This window comes from Leptonotus elevatus, chromosome 8, assembly GCF_054856555.1.
Source record: "Leptonotus elevatus isolate MCC_2025b chromosome 8, RoL_Lele_1.0, whole genome shotgun sequence".
NCBI classification, from domain to species: Eukaryota; Metazoa; Chordata; class Actinopteri; order Syngnathiformes; family Syngnathidae; genus Leptonotus; species Leptonotus elevatus.
In genome coordinates, this window is record NC_141246.1 from 23,614,025 (window position 1) to 23,625,242 (window position 11,218).

Sequence of the window (11,218 nt, forward strand, 5' to 3'; positions counted from 1 at the left end):
GCAACCAAAATTAGTCATATTTTATAAGAAATTACATTGTGATTGTGTCAAAGGTAAGATTTCATCATTATATGCCTATAGTTAACTGTGGTAGGGCTTAAAATACCATGGTGTAGTCCCTTTAATTGAAATAATGGCTAAACAATAAATCACACATAATGAAACAGTTGTTTGTCTGCAATACAATTTGCCAATCACCATAAAAAAGTTTTGATATTTTTGTATGAAGAATAATTTAAACAACACATTTACATAAATAAAAAAGATTATGTAAAATGTACATGAAATTTACATTTTAAATAACACAATTAGGATTTTCCTATAAAAAATGTCTTACTTTACATTTAGCTTGATTCAGCAAAGGTCTTTTATTATTTTTCTATAGGTGTAGACGTTAATATTTCATTATTGGGACTGTACCCAACAATTACTGTAACTGCCACATCTCAGCAAGCTACATTGTTTATTTTTGATAAAACGCTGTGATTGTTGTTTTTTCTTCTTTTTTTCATTCTTCATTGGCCGCCTAATTCCTGAACACACTGCTACCTGTTTCTTATTAGGACCTTACTCTGACCGCAAACCCCCCCAAAGCGAGCAGTTAATTAAAATAAAAACAAATATCATGTAGCAATTTCCACATATATTTAGAATTATATTTTAATTAAATTATAATTAAGTACATGCATCATACATGATGAGATCCTGCCCCAAGTGGAGGAGTTCAAGTATCTTGGGGTCTTGTTCACAAGTGAGGGTAGGTTGGAGCGGGAGATCGACAGGCAAATCGGTGCAGCGTCTGCAGTGATGCGGACTCTGTATCGATCCGTTGTGGTAAAGAAGGAGCTGAGCCGAAAGGCAAAGCTCTCGATTTACCGGTCGATCTACTTTCCTACCCTCACCTATGGTCACGAGCTGTGGGTCGTGACCGAAAGAACAAGATCCCGGATACAAACGGCCAAAATGAGTTTCCTCCGCAGGGTATCCCGGCTCTCCCTTAGAGATAGGGTGAGAATCTCGGTCATCCGGGAGGGACTCAGTGTCGAGCCGCTACTCCTCCATGTTGAGAGGAACCAGTTGAGGTGGCTCGGGCATCTGGTTCGGATGTCTGTCCTGGCAGGGGTCGACGGCTCCCCTCTTTGGTGGAAGTTTTCATGCATGCCAGATCCACCACACCAGCATCTATCGAAATTCAAACTTCTTCTGCTTCTTCCTCTGGTCCTTGAATCGGTGGAGGCTGATGTCTGTGGATCTCACTCTGCTTCATCTATCCTTCACTCCTTTCCTCAGTCTTTCCTTTGGTCTCTTGCGGTCTCCCTAATTTGTTGGAATTTAGATGTTTCTGGGGTTGGTGAAAGATTCTGGTTGGTAACCCGGTGGGTAGTAGGTGATGTCTGGTCGGTGCTGGATTTCACTTTCCTTTCTTTTCTTTGATCCTTCCTTGGGTCTCCTGACAACCTCACGACTATCTGGATTTTGAAGTATTCGGTTTAGGTGAACGGTATGGGATTTTTAAAAGGTTTTAGGTGAATTAATGAGTGCACACTCACACGCATGCACACATGCACACACACACCCGCACATGCACATACTCACGCACAGACCAAAAAAAGAAAAAGAGAGAAAAAAAGAGAGAGCAATGATGATGACATGTCGAATCGGTAAGATTACCGAATGAACAATACTGAGCTCTCTCAAAAAAATTTAAATAAAAGAAAAAATAAAACATAAAAAATCTAAAGATATATTCTAATGCTAATTGCTACAAAAAATATACAAATATACTTTTTTCCTGATGAATGAAGAGACTCTAATCTTTATTTTGGCAGGTTCCATGTTTTTATAGCAATAGAACACATTATTGTGTGGGCCTTGCAAAATCAGTCAAAATCCAGTAAAGCAGCCTGGAGCAAAGGGAGTTGCTTCAGTGAAAATGGCTGGGAGTGAATTAGTTAATTATTAACAACTTACACTCAAGGAGCAAAATGTTGGACCAGATTTTCACCAATCAATCAATCAATCAATCAATCAATGACGATCAATCAATCAGGAATGACGGCCCACCACCACAGGGAGCAAAGTCATCCCAGAGACCCCTGGCCCAGATTCACCGCGGCGCACCCCACACAGAGTGAAGAGTGCCACAGCCCCCCGGGCCCAAGGGGCGTCCAGGACGACCGCCCCGCCCTCAGAAGAAGACACGCCACCCCTTCCAGTGCAGAGCCCCCCCACAGGGAAACACTGGAGCTAAAAACTATAAGACAAACAATAAACACAAGGTCAGCCTCACACTTTTTTTCAGAACAATACACAATGTTTCGCGTAACATTAAACACACGTATGTACATTAGACACAGAAGTATGTCATGTTGTCACTTTCATGCAATTCCAAAGCACTGATTGATATATCACCCCACTCATGCGACAGTTGATGTAACACACACATTGGGTATGCAAGCACACGACTGCTTTATTGTAGACACACTAATCAGGTTTAAGCACTCAAACAATGCAGCAGGTAAGTTCACCTGCTTTCAACCAAAATGGAAGAAGTGGAAGAGGAAGAAAAGTGAGGGTGAGAGAGGGAATCGGTGGGGGACGAGCAGTTCCTGCCGAGAGCCGACTCACCTACCTTCCGCTCGCTGAATTACGCAGTTTCCCGCTGACCCGGCCACGACGGCAGTTAGGCACTGAGCCACCGCGCGCCAGCGACCTATTTCTGCTCCAGCCGTGCGCCTGAGACGCCCTGCAGCACCCAAACCAACTGACTGAACCACGCAAACACATCACCACCAACTACGACTCTGCCATCTAAGGACCTGCCGCGGCTTCCACGCCGCCCGTGCGGCTCTCCACCAACCTAGGACCTGAAGCGGCCTCTCAGTTGTGCGGCCATCACCATCAGCCAGAGACTCCAGTGCAGCATTCCAGCCGACCGCCTGGTAAGATCCAACTAGGTGAATATATGTAGTATTTCATTTATTGTATTCAGATTTTCTTTTGTTTTCATTCATTTTCTTTTTTTTACTTTACAGTAAATAAAACCTGTACTGGTTTATTATTATTATTATTCTTTTCAACTTTATTTATTGCACTTTTTTCAAACAGAACCCAACATACAGTGATCATTGACTACTGCAAGTCACATTTTAAAGGATACAGCTGTATGTCTAACAAGTCACCCTCATCCCAACACCAAGGCCGAATAACCACGCCTACACACACGCACGCAACCCCCCCCCCCCCCCCCCCACACACACACACACAGTTGTCAACATATGAGATAAAGCTCCCCCCCTAAAATAGTAGTACAATATTTTTGTCTATTTTCTGGGCTTACATTGTCGGACATGTTTTATTGTGAATGTTGACTAATTTTGGTTATAGTAAGACAAATAAAAAAAAAATTCAGTAGTGTGTATTGTAACAAATATTGCCCGTCACCCTCAATTTTTCCATTTTATTTGCCTTTTTAAACATTTCCCCCTGGGGAATGTGTGTGCGTGTCTTAACTCTGTGTTTTCAGTTCAAAAAGGACTCTTTGAGTTTCCCTCCAGCAGGGACTGGATTTTCATTTTATAACCCCCAGGAAACGCATACCATAGCGATAAGACTGCTTATCAGTCCCCAGACCATCTTTTATGGTCTGGTCTATCCACAGGAATTAGCAATGTGTTTTTTGGGGAAACAATGCTCCTTGGAAGTTATATGGTACAACAGTGCCCTCCAGCGGTCACTATAGGTTATCCTTAAGAATCCTGCCGCTCCTAATTAATCTGAAGTCTACATAAATCGGGACATACACGGACTCTCTGTACTTGACTGACATCAAGTGACTCCTGTTGTTTATCTTTGTACACAACCTGTATGTCTATCTCAAAGGAATTATTTGTGTAATTTCTGTAGCCACCTAAGTTTAGCTAATTAGTAAGCTTAGCGGATTCAATAACTTTATGATCGCGGTAATGTTTGAAATGTGTTTAGAATGATGAATAAAGCATCTGGCATGTCAATTCTGATCAAAAATTATCAAATACTATCCCAAAAGCTTGGTCTCAGTCAACCAAGTCTGCTTCACATGCACGGAAGAGGCGGGACCAAACTGCCGGCCCCCTGGGACACAGTTTAAAAGCCAGCGTGCGAAGGAACCTCTCTCTTTTCCCTCCTCTCTTCACCTCACGTCTGGCCCCATGAACTCTCTTCCCCTCTCCTTCACCCTATGAACTGCTCAAGGACTCGCAACCACCCTGCGCATCCCCAAAGCGCGCGTGTCCGGTTCCACGATGGCTGTTAGGCACAGAGCCGCTGCGCGCCAGCGACCCCTTTCTGCTCCAGCCGCAATGCTCCAAACTACCTGTCTGCAGCCTCTCAACCGCGCAAGCAAATCACCACCAACCGGGACGTGCGCCAGCCAAGGACCTGCCGCGGCCTCCAGGCACCTCACCAGCAGCCAGAGACTCCAGAGCCGCATTCCAGCTGCGCGTGCGCCGACCGCCCAGTTTGCCTCTAACAGAGGTTTCTTCAACTGAGGATCAACGCTCGAGAGTGTCTCTCTTCCATGCGACTGAACCAGTCCGTGAGTGCGCTGTCATTGCAATCTGACCACATACTACTGGTGCAACGCTTTTATTCAAACGTAAAATAATTGACAGGTCAAACGCTTCCACCTCTATCCCCCATCTACCTTTTTCATCTACCTTTTTTTTTATCTTCGTTAGTTAGGTTGCATGTTTTCTTTTTCATCTTTGATTCGCATTTTTACTCCGTTTCATTAATAGGTTAGGCTGTGACTGATATATATGTGTGTTTACTAAATACATTTGTTTACATTTTTGCCGAATCATTTGTGTTTACTGAGTGGATGAGTAATTCTGAAAGCAAAGAACTCCATGATTAACTAAAGTAGCAACTTCAGATTATGAATACTTGATAATAGGATTTTTATCGTTTATTTTGCTCCTACAAACAAGCAAAGTCAACGTGGTGCCCCAGAGGTTGCAGAGGAAATTACAACTCCCCTCAGTACCGTCTAAATTTCTCATAAGCCATTACGGCAACCCAAATAATCGCTACAGTATCATTGAACTTGTGTTTGATTAATTTACCAGTTTTGTATATTTACACTTTTTTGTGCACATCGCTTACAGTAAGCTAAACGTTTATTAACTCTATAAAGTCAAACATATATTAAATACAAGACATTTTGAGCCCTCTATTTCATGAGTATATATATATATTTTTTTCCCATTAAAACCCTAACGTATATGATCTCACACATGCATTAATAATCCAATAGAGGGCAGTATCACCCAGCTGATGGCTTTTCCAGCGACATTGCAAGATCGCCTCCATTGAGAAATAAGAGACACCTAAACTTACATTTTTTTTCCAACTCTTTACCCACAATTTTGAAAACAGGGCTCATTTTTTCAAAATATTGCCCAGTCATCCAGACACCACACTAAATTTGTATAACTCCTACGCTGTTTATAAAATGACATACTTCAGTCACAACATACACACTTAAATTAAAAACATACACATACATTTTACAAAAAAAAAATGTTTTGTTGTCTGAAATGATGAGACATTATTTTTATGTAAGTTAATTGTTAATTTAGATGACAAAAGGTATTGACAAACCCACAAACAGTTTTTTTTCTTCAGAAATAAATTTGGGTTTTCTTGTAAGGTTAAAAAACACAGCAACTTTAAAAAAAAAATCAATTTTAGATTATGAAGCCTTGTTTCAACTCAATGTCTGACTATGATTGATTTGGTGTTCTATGCTTCTGAGGTTTATTCGTAAATGTAGGAAGGCCTTGACCCATCATTGTGAACTGTTCAATTGAATGGCATGGCCACCATTGGCTACCAGGAGGTTGGCTGACTGGTACATCTTTATCCATCCATCCATCCATTTTCTTAACCACTTGTCCTCACAAGAGTTGCGGGGGGCGCTGGAGCCTATCCCAGCTGGCTTCGGGCAGTAGGCGGGGTACACCCTGAACTGGTTGCCAGCTAATCACAGGGCAACATCTTTATCTACGAGGCCATTATTGGACTACTGCTAAGTGTTAGTTCTTACAGTTTGCGTTCAAATTACATTTTGTTGCTATCTTCTCTGACCCTTCTACATCCATCTTGTTGCAAAAGGACTACAAATTACACATATTGCAGGCTGAAAATATATATTTCTTACCATACTCAGTTCCAGTAACATATCACTCAACAATTAAAACCAGTTTTTCTTACTACCGTTTGACAAAAATGTGTATACATACAAAAATGACTGCATGAAGTATTTTCAATTAAGCACGTGTGCTTCCACACTTGGTGGATGTGACTATCCAATGTGTTTATTGGTGTGGTCATTGACAAGCCAGTGCTTTGTAATGACCAAGAAGTAACCTCACAATCCTTATTTGTGTCTAAGGTATAAAAATGTGTGTCGATGTGTGTCGTGTGTGCAAATCACTGTGTGTAATATTTTGCAAAAAGCGTGAGGCTGAGTGTGTGCGTATTGTTGTGCAACTCTGGACAAGTGTTATGCTCCTTGAGTGTAAACATTGGCAATTGTGTGAAAATGTTCATTATAGTGTATAAACGACTGTGAAAAAAAAAGTATTAATAGTAAGAAATGTTCTTTCTGATTTTTTGGAAATACTAATATTGTCTTTTTTGTCTTTTTTGATTATATATTTGACAGTTATAAATGTACACATTTAAAACATTATGACCTGATGTATCAAATATGATACAAATCAAAAGTAATCTGTGGAAGTAGATTTTTATTTTTTTATTAATTTATTTATTTTTGTTCAAAAGGTTCAATACATACTCTATTTACAAATAATCTGAATTTTCTCTCATTAAACACAGCAGTGTGTAACTGGTTAAACCTTATGAAACGTGTATTTCATATTGTAACATAATATGTTTTATATACAGTACATGGGTTAATCATTTTTACAAGAGTGATTTATTTTGCACAGGATGTGAGATGTTCTGCATCTCGTGTGCATGGTTGTGCTAATTGCGTTTAGTTTTTCAAATCCGAGCCCTGTTTTCTATTTCGTGCTTAAAAGATTGAAAAAACCCCTGTAAGGAGCTATCAGGCAGAAAAAAGGTCCTGGCTTCCACAAAAAGTCAAGACACAAACATACCAAATTTAGTGCTTGCTGAACTGAGCTCTTCTCAGGTACACAGAGGTCTCACGTAATATGGTGATGCCACATGCAACAGCGACGCAGAGGTAGTCCTGGAAACATGAAGTGCAATGATTGCACAATTTAACATGCATAATGCAGTGTGTGTTGTGTGTGTGTGTGTGTGTGTACTGTTGGAGCCTATTAAAAACATTATTATGACAATAGCTATAGCTCACATTATTGCTTGTCTGGCAAACTACTCATAATTTAAGATGACATTCTCCAAGTATGCTAAATAATAAATTTTACTCCATGTTGTATTGTCAGTCGAATTATATTAATGTTAGTGTCAATAAGAATCTGCAAGACAGCACAGTATATGTCAGGCCACATTTTAGCTCCTCACAAACAAATGTGTCAACATGGCAGTGACAAATTTGATTTCATTAGATAAGTCATCTTAACAACAACACCATTCGTCAAAAGGTTATGAAGGCGTCAAAGTTGGTAGAAATTGACCAAAAGAATTACTGAAAGTAGAGATATAGACTTAATTTAGATAAATGGATAAAAAAAAAAAAGAGTTGAAAAATGACAGTCTCGATCCTAGATTGCTGCAAAGAAGCTCTGTTAGAAAAATGGTGTCTTTTTATTTGTGCTTTGTGACACATTATTTGTGTTTGCATATCATTACTTCTTGCAAGGTGTTTGTGATGTATGCAGCCAACTTGAAGGGAAGCTTGGACCAAAGTTCTAAGGAAAAAGTACAGACATATTGCCTGTTTATATTTGTAGTAGTTATAGTTGCAAATAATTCGAATTGTATTATCATTAGACAGTATAACAGATTAGAACTATTATGACTACACTATTGTGTTTTGTTTATTTACTTGGTAAAGCTAAGGGAAAATTATGACAGCGCTTCTGATCTTGGTATCCTCCAATAAATGTATCAATGTATTTACTGTCAGGCGGTGGGGGTGTATGAAAGACCAAAACTGCCAAAATTTAAAATAAATAAATGACTACATAAATAAATAAATACATAAAGGTGAAAATAAAAACGGATATAAGAAATATATATATATTTTTTTATATATAAAAAATAAATATAAATGGAAATAAAAACAACAATATATATATATAATATGGTTGAAAAGTTATTCAAATGAGGGGGTGGTCCTAAGCCTAAGGAAGTCTCGCCGGCTTGCATGGAGAGCTCAAGCAATGGACGGCGATCATGTCCCCTGTCACCACCACATGTCGTGCAACTCAAGTTGTGGTGACAGTGGACCAGATACTCGTCCATTTCTGGAGATGTCCATGCAAGCTGGCGAGACTTCCTTGTTCCCATCCAATGAAAGGCAGTTTGCCACAGCGGAGCCCAACCCAAGACATAACATAGCTTTGAGTAGATTCAGGAGCTGATGGGTACTGCACTGTTACAGGATTATAAAATATACATTTGCAAAACAAAATGAATTTCTGTAAACTGGTGCAGACCTTACACTTTATTGGGAACAGCACTTTTCACATGTAGTGTCATCAGGTTCTTTCAGTTATGGTCTGCGTATTCTCTATTACTTGTATAAAAATTGTTCTAAACTTATATGTCAGATGTTATATCAGCAAATTCAGCACACTACATTATTGCCAGCTTCATAATTTTGTTTTTCTGAGAGAGCTCAGTATTGTTCATTCGGTAATCTTATTGATTCGACATGTCACCATCATTGCTCTCTTTTTTTTGTGTGTGAGTATGTGCATGTGTGTGTGTGTGTGTGTGCATATGTGCGTGTGAGTGTGTTTTTGTATTGTTTCATACTGTCTATTGTGTCTGCACTGATGATTGGTTGTCTTGCTCATAAGTAAATAGTCTTGGACATAAAGTTTCAGATTTTCATTTCTAATGTATATTTTTGTTTTTTTTTATTGTAGATTGACAGCTCAATAATTGGAGAAATGGATGCTGCTGCTTTGGCGTCTTACATTCCAGTCTATGGTAACAGGATTGCCACAAGACGTTTCTCTATGGAAAAACGGAGAAGAGGTGAAGATGATACAAGAAGACTTTCCCTGTTCAAAAAACTTACTAAAATAATTGACACAATGAGCAACAAAGTCTGTGATCAAGGTTTTGAGGGGGAGAATACAGTGAAACCACAAAATGTGTGTCTAAAAAATAACAAGAGAGCCTGGAAGACAACAAGAAAAATTTAATTAGGATTGATACATGACATCCGACAAGTCAGAAAACACAGTGGTGGAGGAACTAGAGTTGTTGATGTTAACAAGAATGCCAGACAGATTGAGATTCTGTCACAAGCTAAACAACTGTTTTTCCCTAATGAGAAGTCAATAATGGGAATGTGGGAAGAGGTCAGTCATGACATAGTTGACTTTCAGGAAGCACAAGTTAATGAGGATGTTAGTGTGCGTGACTATTATGACATACACAAATTTGGTTTATTAAGATTTAATTTGTTTACAAAGACCATAACTGGTGAAGATGACCCAGAAGAAGGAGCTGAAGTAGTGATAGATGAGCAACATGACAACAAGACAGAATCTGGACAAGGGAAAGACACAATGGAAGAGGTGGAGCAGCAGACACAAAAAAAGACGTGGCATTGAAAATCCAATACACAAAGTCAAAGATGATGAGCTGAGCACTGCCACGATGTCAGCTGTTGTCTCTACTGCATCTGTTCAGATTATTGAACTTTCATCTTTTTGTGATACATCAGTTATCAGTGTTGGCACTTTGGCAGGTGGTCCATTTTTCGGTGATCTTGATCATACACTCATACATGAGCATCCCCACCTACGCCTCAACTCCTACTGATGTTGTGGCATATTCTGTTAGACCACCAAGTTCTGCCTATTAAGTTGTACATGTGAATGTGAAACTTCACAGAGTAATGCTTCTCGACGAACTGATTGCCCAGTTCAAGGATGAAGCAATAATGACCTACTCAGCTTCATTGATGAAATGGGGGCAGATGCTGATGGCGTGTCCAGAGATGTATACGCTGCCTTCTGGACATAATTCGTAAACTGTGCAGCTGAAGGTGCCATCACTCTCCACAAAATGGCAAGAGGAGGAATGGAGGTCTGTTGGTAGGATATTGGCCAAGGTACTGGAAGACCATGGTTATTTCCCGTTTCGGCTGGCACAAGCTTTTACAGCAGCAGTTGCATTTGGTGAACATGCTGTTTCATCTGATTTACTGTTTGACTCCAGGATGCTGTATCTTAGTCAGTCTGAGCGTGACCTCTTGTCCACTGCTTTGCAAGAGGCTTTATAGATCTTATAGATCGCATGGGTGCAAGAACAATACCAAAAAGAGATAACCTGATAGCTATGCGTATTCAGGTCACCCACAAGCAGCTCATTCAGAAACCAAAGTATGCACTTGATAATATCTCAGAGGTTGCAGGGCCAATACTTAGGGAATTTTCCCCCAATGTACCGGATGTGAAGAAGCTGTATGACAACATTAAACCAACAACACGGAAGGTGATTAAGATGTTAACAGCTTCTCCAGATACTGCAGCAGAGAACCAAAGTTTGCCATTTTTACATCAGTACATAAGGGCATTGGAGGAAACTGGTCTCCGAAAGCTGATGACATTTCTGACTGGGTCTGATGTTATTTATGTTAAACAAATTCAAGTCATTTTCACCTCTTTGGACGGATTAGCACGGCGGCTTAATGCCCATACTAATGGCCCAACTGTGGAGCTGCCATCAACCTATAACGGCTACCCTGAGCTTCGAGCTGAAATGGAGGCTATATTGTCCAGCATCTCTCTTGCAATGGACGTTGCTTAAGAGTAGTGTTCACACGTTTCTCTTCCACAGCCATATGAGCAATGCATGTTTGAAATTTTTGAATGTGGGATAGAGAATGTTAAGAAAGATTTGTTCAGTTCAAGAGTTCTGTGATTAGTGCCAAAACAGTAACATACAGTAACAAACAGTTTATGTTATCAGAGCATGTAATATAGTGTATTGCTGGCAACAAGTGGAAACCTCCTGTCCAAATTTGGTGATTTTACAATTT

General features: G+C 39.8%; 1 pseudogene; it reads left to right on the forward strand.

Moving 5' to 3' along the window:
* Nucleotides 1-9,512: 9,512 nt before the first annotated feature.
* LOC147170267 (uncharacterized) lies at nucleotides 9,513-10,986 on the forward strand (annotated as a pseudogene).
* The last annotated feature ends 232 nt before the right edge of the window (nucleotides 10,987-11,218 follow it).